Here is a 12552-nt window from a genome sequence, read left to right as displayed (position 1 = left end):
TGGAATATCAAATCGCATTACTTTTACTCTTACCTTAATCTACCACTACTATTTATTATTTCTATAGCACTACCAGATACAAGTAGCACTGAACATTAAACATGCAAGAGGCGATCCCTGCTTGAAAGAGCTTACAGTCTAATCTGCTTTTCTCTTTCCAGCCTTTCCTTGCCTTTGTTGTGCACCACTTAGGGCTCCTTTTACTAAGGTGCGCTAGCGTTTTTAGCGCACGCAGAATTTTAGCGCAAGCTAAACCCACGCTACGCTTCTAGAACTAATGCCAGCTCAATGCTGGGGTTAAGGTCTAGTGTACACGGCAATTCAGCGCACGCTATTCCACGCGTTAAAGCCCTAATGAATCTTTGTAAAAGGAGCCCTTAGTAGTGCCTGTGCATTTTAGGTGGTATATGTATCAACCAATATTAAAAAAATAATAAATAAATATAGGGCAATGGTCTCTAATTCTGTCCTGGAGAATGCCCAGTGCTCAAGTTTTTAAGATATCCACAATGAATATTCATGAAATTTGAATGCATTGCCTCCATTCCATACAGATTTATATCAAGCTGAGAACCAGTGGAATTGGTTTGATTCCCACTGTAGCTTCTTACAAAAGGTACAAGGGCAATGAAAAAGAAGAGAACACCTAACAGCAAAAACAAAGGACACAAAGGACAATGAGGATATACAGATAAAAATATTTAATCATATGAGCTTATAAATCATAAATTTGTTTAGTGTGGTAGGTTGTCAAAATAGTATAGTCCCTGTTCACTATTAGTGTGTCACAATCAGAATCACCACATATTAGGAGCTCCTTTTACGAAGGCATGTTAGGGCCTTAACGTGCGGAATAGCGCGCGCTAAAATGCCATACACTCTAGCCGCTACCGCCTCCTTTTGAGCAGGCGATAGATTTTTCAGCTAGCGTGCACTGTAGCACACGCTAATCCGGTGAGCACCTTTGTAAAAGGAGCCCTAAATGTTTTGGCATCTTGTCTCCTCAGAAGCATTCTAGAGATTTGATATAGCAATGATGCAGGGTAAAGTTGCAACTACTAATAACATGGAAATATCTCTAAAAATAAAATTAAACACAAACACAAGAAAACACAAAATAATAAAAAGAAAAAGTTAAGACAAAAATAATTGGGTCAATATTCAGCTGGTGGGGGGGTCAGTATTTTTTTTGTTGTTTTTTTTTTAATGCTGATTGTCGCCTGCTAAATTAACCTGGATATTCATTGCTTGGCCATGTGTGCGCACTGACAGTGAATATCCAGAGCTTACTGCTCCAATACTGTCCACCGGAGTTTGTGCATGCCCCAGCTGAATAATTCCAAAGCCCTCCAAGCCCCCTTCCAGTCCTGAATCCCCCTCTGGTCCTGGGACTCCAATCCCCCCTCCTCTTTACCATGCAAAACCTTATCAGCTCTCTCCCACCCTCTAACATACAGGATAACCCTCTCCCAAGCCTACTTGCAATCCCTGGTGGTCCTATGGGGTGGGGGTGGGAGCAGCAGCAAAGTCCACTCACTCCTACCCCTAGCATCTACCTTTCCAAAATGGCTGCTGAAACCTCTGATGACAGCTTTGCATGTTGCTGGGGTAGAAGGAGTTTGGAGTGGGGGGAATTCTGTGGTTGGAAAGAGGGAGAGGGCAAATCACAGTCCTGGGACTTGAGAGGGAATTGTGACTGAAGGAGAGGAATCAGAGGGTATCAGGATTTTTTTTTGTTGTTGTTATATGGGTCTTGGTTAGTTATTTACATTTTTTATGAAGAATTCATACATTCTAAGCACAGGACCTATTGTTTGCAGGGACCACAGCGGGAGAGAGAGCTCTGTGTCTCTGGGTAGCCGGTACAAAGTCTGTTATGTGTAGAAATGCTATAGGGGAGGGGGAGCTCTAATTTGCTGATGTCAGAGGAGGGCCATGAAGTCAAGGCTCTTTTTCACTCAGATTGTAACTATAACTCCCATCAGGCTTAGTGCTAGGTTAAGTTATCCCAAGGTTATAGTTTGATACATGAAAATCCTGGGCTATATTCCCATTGGGACTATTGAGAGGGGAGAAATAAAGGGTTCCAATAGCCCTCAGCAAATGGGAAGGCCTGTAGAAAGAATGTTGGATAAGCCATGGCTGTGTCCCAGGGTTTGTGAGTTCCAAAGCATCCCCAACCACCATATAAAAAGTGATGTAGTATGCAAAGGACGGGAAGGAATGTTGAGAGAACTGTCTGTAGCCCATGCAAGATGAAGGATGAAGAGAAGTCTGGTGGGTCATGTTGATGAGGTCCTGGGGAAACAAGGTTTTGCAAGCAGCAAGTAAGACTTCCCAGGACAGAACTCTGGAGAGAGGTACAAAGGGACTATTTACAGAGATGGCTGAGGAAAAATGAATGCGGCAGTAAATAAAAGGCTGAGAAATGAAAAAAAGTCAGCTAGTTGTATGGAAAAAGTCTCTTGCAAGTGGTTTGTGAGTCTTGCCAAGATCAAGCCCTGTAGAGGATTTCAGATAATAATAATAATAATAATAACAACAGTTTATATACCGCAGGACCGTGAAGTTCTATGCGGTTTACAATGAATTAGAAAGATTCTACAAATTGAATGGAACATTCATAGTTAGAGATTAGTGGTTAACAGTTTACAAGATCAGATTTGGGGGTGGGATTGTGATGGGGTCTATTGTCCAGATTCGTTACCTAGGTATTTCGAGAACAGGTATGCTTGTCTGCATAAGAAATGTAGGAGGTTACAGACCCAGCCAAGACTTTGTTAAGTACCGTATTTTTTTGCTCCATTAGATGCACTTTTTTTCCTCAAAAAAGTGGGTGGAAATAAGGGTGTGTCTTATGGAGTGAATACCCAAAGTTCCCCCACCCCCCACATTACATTATTTTAATGCTGCCACCCTTCCTCGCTGGACTAGGTACCCTCCCTCCCTGAGAGCAGCGCACAAGGCTGGCTGCTGCCTGGTCCCCACCACTTCACACGAGAACTGACGGCTGATGCGGCCGCCTCCTCTTCTGTTCTATTATGGCTGCCTGCCTGGTCCCGCGCTGCTTCTCGCAAGAAGTGAGTTTTATCTAGTTTATCTCCCCCCCCCCCCTTTATAAACATGTAGTGCAGTTTTTAGTGCTGGCTGTGGCGGTAACTGCTCCGATGCTCATAGGAATTCTATGAGCATCGGCGCTGTTACCACCATGGCTGGTGCTAAAAAGCACGCTACATTTTTGTAAAAAAAAGGTGTGTGTGTGTGTGTATTAATAAAGCCTTTTTTAAGACTTGCATTTACAAGATCTATTTTTTTGACCAAGTATGTGATGCCCTATTTTACAAAGTGAGAAAATAGTGACTCCATTAAAATCGCATGCCAACATACACACATGAAGTTTTTTATTAGAGGAAATTTATACTTGGCATGTTGGTATTTACATGTGAAAACATCTTTATAAAATAACCTTCTTTATAGATAGTCAAATTACCAGCTCAGATTAATATCACATGTACTATGGAGTCCAGTCACCCAGATACAGAAGTTGAAAAAAAAAAAAATTGTGAGCAATAGCTATTTGTTGATTGTTTCAAATAAAAGTAATCATAAGTCACATTAAAAAATACAATTCAGAGACTCTTTGGGCTCCTTTTACTAAGCTGTGCTAGCATTTATAGCGCACGCTGAAGATTAGCGTGCGCTAACCTCCACGCTAGACGGAAAATACTAACGCCAACTCTATGGAGGCGTTAGCGTGTAGTGCAGCTTAGTAAAATGAGCCCTTTGTTTTGCTGGAAAATCAAATTCTTTTTTTTTCCATAGTGTTTCAGATCTTACCATGCTTCGAATCACAAAGCACAGTGCCAGTTTTATTAGATTATTCATGACCCTTATTTAATTACTGAGATTCATTTCTGACATCATCAACCCTTAAGAACTGGAAAAAGAAAGAACAATAAACACATTCCATCTCTGATGCCAGCTTTAACCAAGGGCAACAGAACAAAAATGCTTCCCCTCATTTTAATTACTTCACTGCCTCATTGTAATGACTTTGAAAGAAACATATAACAAACTCCATATAATGCAGGACCCCTAATGGAGGAATGAGAGATTAGATAAAAGGAAATTTCATAAAGGTAGAAAAGAATAAAATCACCAACTCACAATGGGGTTCTTTTATGAAAGCCGTGGCAAAAGTGGTCTTAGCGCACCCCTTATGTAGGTCTTTCCCTTGTGCTAAGGTTACTTATGCCACAGCTGGAAAATAGCACATTTTCCCATTTCTGAACTAATGGTCCCTCACAGTACAAATGAAACTGAACGAGTCTAAAACGAAACTACTCTGGCTCGGCCCAAAATTAGAACAGCTACCCACCTTCATCTCACTGCCTTCAGTGCCCCATTACAGCTTGAGTTCTCAAGCAAAGTTCTAGGCATCATTATTGACTCTTCTCTTTCCTTCAGTGACCATCTCAACTCCTTGATAAAGTCATGCTTTTTCAGCCTCCATAAGCTGAGGAAAGTGAGATCCTGCTTCCATCAACAACATTTTGCCGTCCTTGTACAATCTATCATTCTCTCCAGACTAGACTACTGTAACTCCATCTATTTAAGTCTAACCAAAAAAAGTCTCCAAAGACTTCAGCGAATTCAGAACACTGCGGCCAAGCTGATCTTCGCAAAAAACAAATATGATCATGTTTCCCCTCTTCTGTCCAAACTTCACTGACTTCCAGTAATTTCCAGGGTTCATTTTAAATGTGCCTGCCTAGCTTTCAAGATCTTACACGGCATCCTCCCTCCCCTTATTCCACTATCTTGTAACTCCTTGAGTCCTGATACCACAGAAGCGTGATTTACTTTCAGCATTGCTTCAGCGCTGTCATGCCCATTCTCCACCCCCTAACATACCCCCTTGAAGAAAAATAAAAAATACTTTTTAGTGCACAGGAGAGATTACCCCTTAATCCAAAAAAAAAACAAAAGTGAGGCAGTGAAGCTCCACAATCAAATCAAATGAAGGAATACATCCTTTTCAGTTCAAAGATGTTATTGATTTTAATATACAGCATGAACAGGAAATGTTAACAAGGCAAGATACAAATAAGCTGCACAAAATAAACATCGTAATGTTAATGAGAAAGTATCTGACAATGAACAAAGGAAAAGAAAGCCTCAGAACCCCATCTTGAGCTATATTTTGTGCTCAAAGTCTGGAGAGGCTAAATAACTTTATAGGCATAAAAAAATTTCCAAAGTGCTTACACTACAATCCAAAATAATTTCAGATTCTTGACCTGGAATCAGTTACATGGAATGTTGCTGCTGTTTGGGTTTCTGTCAGGTACTTGTGACCAGGATTGACCACTGTTGGAAACAGGATACTGGGCTAGATGAACTATTGATTTGATCCAGTGTGGCTAGTCATGGATTATGATTCGCTCTTATTAAACCACTAGTGTTTAAGCCCGTTACAATAACGGGTGCTAGAGTAGATGTCTGTATGTCCGTTTTTTGTTTTTTATTTGTCTCTCTCTCTCTCCCTGGACGCTGTCTGTCTGTCATTCTTTGTGTCTGTGTCTCTCCCTGGTCCCCTGTCTCTGCGTCTTTCTTTCTGTCTGTCTCCCTGGCCCCCCTGCTTGCCAAAGCAGCCTCCTTTCCCTCTCCCCCTGTTGTGCAATGCCTGCCTGCTTCTTGGCCCCCTTATGTTCCCCCCCATGATTGCTGTCTGCCCACAGCACAACTCTCCTCCCAGAACAAACATCCCCCCAAAGCAGCCCCCTTTCCCTCCCCCCTGGCCCCCAGTTGTGCTATGCCTGCCTGCTCTGTGGCCCCCTTATGTCCCCCCCCATGATTGCTTTCTGCCCCCAGAACAACCATCCCCCCAAAGCAGCCCCCTTTCTCTCTACCCCTGTTGTGCAATGCCTGCCTGCTCCGTGGCCCCCTTCTGTTCTCCCCCATAATTGCTGTCTGCCCACAACACAACTCTCCTCCCAAAGCAGCCCCCTATCCCCCTGTTGTGCAATGGCTGCCTGCTCCATGGCCCCCTTCTATTCCTCTCCCCATGATTGCTTTCTGCCCCCAGAATAACCGTCCCCCCCAAATCAGCCCCCTTTGCCTCTCCCCCTGTTGTGCAATGCCTGCCTGCTTCGTGGCCCCCTTCAGTTCCTCCCCCCTCCCTGATTGCTATCTGCCCCAGCACACCCCTCCCCCCAAAGCAGCCCCTTTTCGCTCTCCCTCTGGCCCCCTGTTGTGCCATGCCTGTCTGCTCCATGGCCCTCTTCTGTTCCCCCCATGATTGCTGTCGGCCCCCAGTACAACCATCCCCCCAAAGCAGCCCCCTTTGCCTCTCCCCCTGTTGTGCAATGCCTGCCTGCTTCGTGGCCCCCCTCTGTTCCTCCCCCTCCCTGATTGCTGTCTGCCCCCAGCACACCCCTCCCCCCAAAGCAGCCCCCTTTCGCTCTCCCTCTGGCCCCCTGTTGTGCCATGCCTGCCTGCTCTGTGGCCCTCTTCTGTTCCCCCCATGATTGCTGTCGGCCCCCAGCACAACCATCCCCCCAAAGCAGCCCCCTTTGCCTCTCCCCCTGCCTGCCTGCTTCGTGCACTCAGCACAACCCTCCCACCAAAACAGCTCCCTTTTCTGCCTGCTCCATAGCCCTTCTTTTTCGGCTTCCCCTCCCGTTTTTACCTCCTTCCATCCATCCATAGTTCCTGCCGCCGCTGCCGCTCCTGTTCAAAGCGGCCTGCTTAGGTTCATGGGGGGCTGTATTGAACCTCGCAGGCCGCTCTCCATATGGTAGCATGTTCCTTCTGACGCGATCGCATCAGAGGGAACGTGCTTCATGTGGAGAGCGGCCTGCGAGGTTCGCTACAGCTGGCCGCGAACCTCATCAGGCCGCTTCAAACAGGAGCGGCAGCAGTTGGTGGCGGGAAGGGGGCGTCGTCGACTTGTTCCCTACTGCTGCGGCGCAAAAGTTGCTGGGCTCCTCGGTGGGGGCGCTGAGTGGCCGCGATCCCTCTCCTCCCAGACCCCCCTCCCTGGAGGAACGGAGATCGGCGGTGTCTTCTATCCACTGCTGAGTTACCGAAGAGCAGGGAGTCCAGCAATGGCGGCCAGTGCTGCGAGTGTAGGTAGGAGCTGGGGACTCGCGCATGCGCACTCCTGCTTGGCCGCGGACCTACAGAACATGGAACAGGGATTACAGATCACGAAAGTTGGAGTGCGCATGCGTGGCTAGCGTTTTATTATATAGGATGCTTATCTATGGGTTCCTTTTACTAAGCTGTGTTAGTTTTTTTAGCCCACACAGCATTTTAGTGCACGCTAAACCCATGCTACGTGGCTAGAACTAATGCCAGCTCAATGTTGGCGTTAGCATCTAGCACGTGGAAATTTAGCGTGCGGATTGAAAATGGTAAAACCAGAGGACATAATTTGAGCTTGAGGGGTGGTAGATTCAAAGGCAATGTTAGGAAATTCTACTTTACGGAGAGGGTGGTGGATGCCTGGAATGCGCTCCCGAGAGAGGTGGTGGAGAGTAAAACTGTGAGTGAGTTCAAAGGAGTGTGGGATGAACACAGAGGATCTAGAATCAGAAAATAATATTAAAAATTGAACTAAGGCCAGTACTGGGCAGACTTGCACGGTCTGTATATGGCCGTTTGGTGAAGGATGGTCTGGGGAGGGCTTCAATGGCTGAGAGGGTGTAGATGGGCTGGAGTAGGTTTTAACTGAGATTTTGACAGTTGGAACCCAAGCACAGTACCGTGTAGAGCAGGGGTGCCCACACTTTTTGGGCTTGCGAGCTACTTTTGAAATGACTAAGTCAAAATGATCTACCAACAATAAAATTAAAAACAAACAAACCACAAAGCACACTATACGCAGAAAAAATGTTAATTATCATTTGTATTCGGGGGTTTAATCCTAGGTCAAGGCAGATGACCCTATGCACTGTCACCTCAGTAACAACTATACAAAAATAGACAAAGATACCCCCTGCCTTTTTACTAAACCGCAATAGCGGTTTTTAGCACAGGAAGCTGTGCTGAATGCCCTGCGCTGCTCTTGATGCTCATAGGCTCCCTGCGCTGAAAACCACTATTGCGGTTTAGTAAAAGGGAGCCATAGTGCAAAATATAGAAAGCAGATATAAATTCTCAAAATGGACACATTTTGATCACTAAATTGAAAATAAAACCATTTTTCCTACATTTTTGTCTGGTGATTTCATTAGTCTCTGGTTTCATTTCCTTCTTCTGTACAACCAATATTTCTTTCTTTCTGCCTTTCTCTCTCCCCCTGCTCCCCCCCCTCTTTATTTCTGCCTTTCTTTCTCTCTCACCCTGGCCCCCCCTTCTTTCTTTCTGCCTTTCTTTCTCTCTCCCCCTGCCCCCCCCTTTATTTCTGCCTTTATTTCTCTCCCCCTGCCCCCCAAGCCATCGTGCTGATTTCTCCACTTCCCCAATTCTTTCCCTACCCCGAAGCCACCAACCCTTCACCGGCAAAGGATTTGTGCGGTAGTAAAAGAACTCTGTCTTTCAGGAGGATTGTGAGTACAGCTGTTTTGTTTGGAGTCATGGCGGCGGAAGTGATTAAGCGCTGTGCACGGTGTGGTAAGCGCTGCACACCATTGGAAGTGTGTTCTGCCGCTTGCTCAGGGGATGCAGTGGCGGCAGCTTTGTTGGCTCTGGAGTGCGTGCTGATTCCCTACGTGAAAGACACGCTTGAGGATAAGAAGGCGGTGCTCTCGTAGGTGGTAGAGGTGCATCCTTCTAGTTCAGCAGGGGCTGTTGGTGAGTTAAAGATGCAGGGAGAGGCAGATGTGGAGAATATGCTGGCAGGCATGCTGCCTTTCTCTCCGGAGTTTGTCCTTTGCTGCTGCTTCCCTGAACCAGGCCTGGCGCATACAAGTGCCGGGCCCACAAGACTTCACTTCCGATATCAATTCTAACATCGGGGAAGAACTTCCAGGCCAGCTAGACAGCGATTGGCTGGTCCAGAACTTCCTCTCCGACATCAGAATTGACGTCGGGGGCAAAGTTTTGTAAGTCCAGCGCTTGTACATGCTAGGCCTGGCTTGGGGAAGCAGCAGGGAGAAAAAGATTGCAAAGGCAACGCAATCGACTCACGTTGCCTTGGCGATCTACTGGTCGATCGCGATCGACCTATTGGGCACCCCTGTTGTAGAGCATTTGATTCTTGCACAGAAATAGCTAAGAAGAAAAAATTAAAAAAAATTAAATTGAATCAGGTAGGGCAGACTGGATGGACCATTGGGGTCTTTATCTGCCATCATCTACTATGTTACTATGTTACTATTCCGCGCGTTAATGCCCTAACACGGCTTAGTAAAATGAGCCCTATGTGTTCAGGAACTTTTTTACTCCTGAAGAAGAAGATCAGATTCATCTGGTGTTATATAACATTAGCTGAGACGAGGTAATCTGTTAGTGATAATTATCTAGATGGGGGTGTGTGTGTGAAGGGAATATATTAGGGGCTGTCAAGAGTCTCTAAGATAAGGATTGCTGAGGGTAGAAAAGGAGGTAGGAAAGGGTTAATGGACAGAGCTTGAAAGGAAGAAAGGAATTGGGGGAAGTTTTGAAGAGATGGGGTGGAGCAGTGGTGGGATTGGTTGGATGTTTGTGGCAAATTGAAGGGAGTTCTGTGAGGAAAGGGGAAGAGTAGGGTAGTTTCTTCAGGGAAAAAATTATCCCTCCCTCTCGTGTGTGGTGGTGGTATAATTTGTGTCAGTGTTAAGGCTATTTTACAAGTTTTATGTGGATGTTGGAGGGTTTGGCAGAGTTTTTGGGGTTGTGGGGAGGCAATCACAGCTTTTAGTGGGGCGAAAAATGGGGTATTGGCCCAGTTGGAGCTGTGAGATCAGAAGTTAATAAATAAATAAATGTAACACTCGTAGGGGAAGCATGGCCTGTTGTTACCGTGGGTCATGTGTGGAGGATGTTATCGAGTTTAAAGAATTAACGAGAACTAGTTTCGACACCGAAGAGCTCCTAGGAGTGTGTGCAAAATACTTTCGGGGTTTGTTGGTTTTGGACACAGATTGTATTTAAGTGGAGATAATAATAATAAAGCTGCAGCCAAATATTTATTCCCAATAAAACTGAGGAGTGTGATTATTGGTTGATGGGTAAAGCTGTCTGTAGCAGGTGACAGAGTGTGAATGCTAATGTTATAGTTTCACTATTTTTCCCAGCACTAAAGTCAGGCTCACCCCTGCAAATTACAGAGGGTAAGAAAAAGGGGGTGATATTCAAGTCAATTTAACTGGCCAGTTATAGCTCCTGATTGGTTAAAACACCTGTTTGAGGCTAACTAGTCTCTGAAACGCGTTGCCAGAGGATGTAGTAAGAGTGGATAGTGTAGCTGGTTTTAAGAAAGATTTGGACAAGTTCCTGGAGGAAAAGTCCAAAGTCTGTTATTGAGAAAGACATGGGGGAAGCCACTACTTGCCCTGTATTGGTAGCATGGAATATTGCTACACCTTGGGTTTTGGCCAGGTACTAGTGACCTGGATTGGCCACTGTGAGAACGGGCTACTGGGCTTGATGGTCCATTGGTCTGACCCAGTAAGGCTATTCTTATGTTCTTTAAAGTGGCACTTAACCAGTTAATGTCACTGAAAATGTCCGTTTTGTGCCTGATTCAAAACTGGCAATTTTGGGGGGCATTCCATGGACAGAGTTGACACCTGGCTAATTAAGTGCTAATAGTAGCCACATAAATAGAACTGCAGAAAAAGTTTGTTCTAGTCTTATGCAGTACTCTATAGCCAGTTAAGTGCTGAATATTGCACTTAGGGATCCTTGTAGGAAGCCAAGGTAGCAATTTCCCCGCTGCAAATGCACCGAAGCCCATTCAATTCCTATGAACTTCGGTGCATTTTCCCGTGTGAGAATCACTACCGCAGGTTTGTAAAAAGGGCCTTTATTTAGCCAGCTCCAGGAACTCAGAAATTTGTTCCCAAGACCTGGACATTGACCAGCACTGAATTTCTTCACATGAAGGACAGTATACCAAGTAAAAATAAACCTGGATATAAGCACCTCTTTTCAGATCAGACTATATCTTTTATTTTAACATAAGATTGTATGCCAAGAGACCACTAAGGTCATATCTTGCTTAGATTTATTTATTTTATAAGTTTATATACTGCTTATAACCTATGCAGAGATTTACAGAAGCTCTACTAGTGTATTGTATTATGACCTGTTTATACCCTTGCAGTTTCCAGAAGAGGAGAGGGTTCTCTAGACTGGTGAGGTGATGGGTGAGATTAGTCCTGTCTAGCAGAAAAGCTGGGACTGGTATAAAACACTATACACAACAGCAAGCTTGGTCTTTGGATAGCTAAGTCACTCTCCCACCATATCTAAGTCTGTCTAAGTTAGCACCGCAGGGAAAGAGGGAGATAAGTCTTTGAATTACTACTAGCAGAGGAATGAAGGAGTGAGAGAAATAGCCATCTCTGCAACATAAATGAGCAGCATGATAAGATATAGAGGATGTCTCCTGGACTGGTGACAAGAAGGGCCTGGATGTGCTACAGAATTGCCCCTGTGACCACATCTCAGTTCAGTCTCTTCAGTTCTATGAGATATTCTGGGTAAGAAGCTAAAGAAAAGGGGTTCTTTATCTGAAGAGGGAAATCCTAAGCATATTCTAAGTATGTAAAGTTTCTCTAATTTTCCATTATTTGTTATTTGTCTACAACCTCTTAGGACTTTCAGTAAATTCTTGGCTTAGAACAATATCTGGGTTGGGCTAATTTATAGGGATAGGGAAGCTATGGGGGAAATGGATTTTGGGGTCAACGGCATCCCAGATTTACTGGTCCCAATTTGTAGCCCAGAACAAATTCCCAGAATTAAACCTGCAAACAGTATTACCTCCCCAGTTTGCTTCTTGGCAAAAAATAAAAAATAATCATTAATGTGAAAGCCACCAGATTAGCAAAAGATTACATATGAATGCTGCTATGCAGTTGTATTTTCTTTCACTATCCTTTGCCTAGAGGCAACACAGAACAGGGTGAATCTAAACCTATGAGAATAGTAATGTTTGCGAACAAGGAAACCTGGCATTATTATTTTGCACAATAACCAGGTACTCATCAGAATGGCATGGAAAAATGAGTTTTAGAAAATCAATAAAGTGTTTGAACAAAAGAACATCTGGAAAGCACTCAAGTCTGGTACTCAAAAGCTAGTAGCGTTTCAAGAGAATGGAAATTAGTCACATGGCAGAAAGGTTGTTTATTGTAGCTGTAATAATTAAGAGGCACGGAACAGCATTTTAGAAAGGACATCCAACTCAGAATAAGGACATCCAGGTCAGGACGTCACTGATGGCGCAAGCATTTTAGGACAGAATCTGCTGATGTACATACAGCCTGTTCTATAACACATGAGAAATGGATATCTGTGTGCTGGCAACATCCAATGTGAATGTCCATTTTTACAAATTAAAATGTTCAAATTTTAAATGGGGGAAATACAAGGGACATGGATGAGATTGTGGCAGTA

At 44.5% G+C, this 12552-nt stretch overlaps 1 protein-coding gene across 3 annotated transcripts in view; it reads right to left on the bottom strand.

The window, feature by feature from the left end:
- OLFM3 (olfactomedin 3) overlaps window positions 1-12552 on the bottom strand; it is a 459853-nt gene that overhangs the window by 384866 nt on the left and 62435 nt on the right. The window lies entirely within an intron of this gene.

This window comes from Geotrypetes seraphini, chromosome 12, assembly GCF_902459505.1.
Source record: "Geotrypetes seraphini chromosome 12, aGeoSer1.1, whole genome shotgun sequence".
Taxonomy (NCBI): domain Eukaryota; kingdom Metazoa; phylum Chordata; class Amphibia; order Gymnophiona; family Dermophiidae; genus Geotrypetes; species Geotrypetes seraphini.
This window is presented reverse-complemented; position numbering and strand designations above follow the sequence as displayed.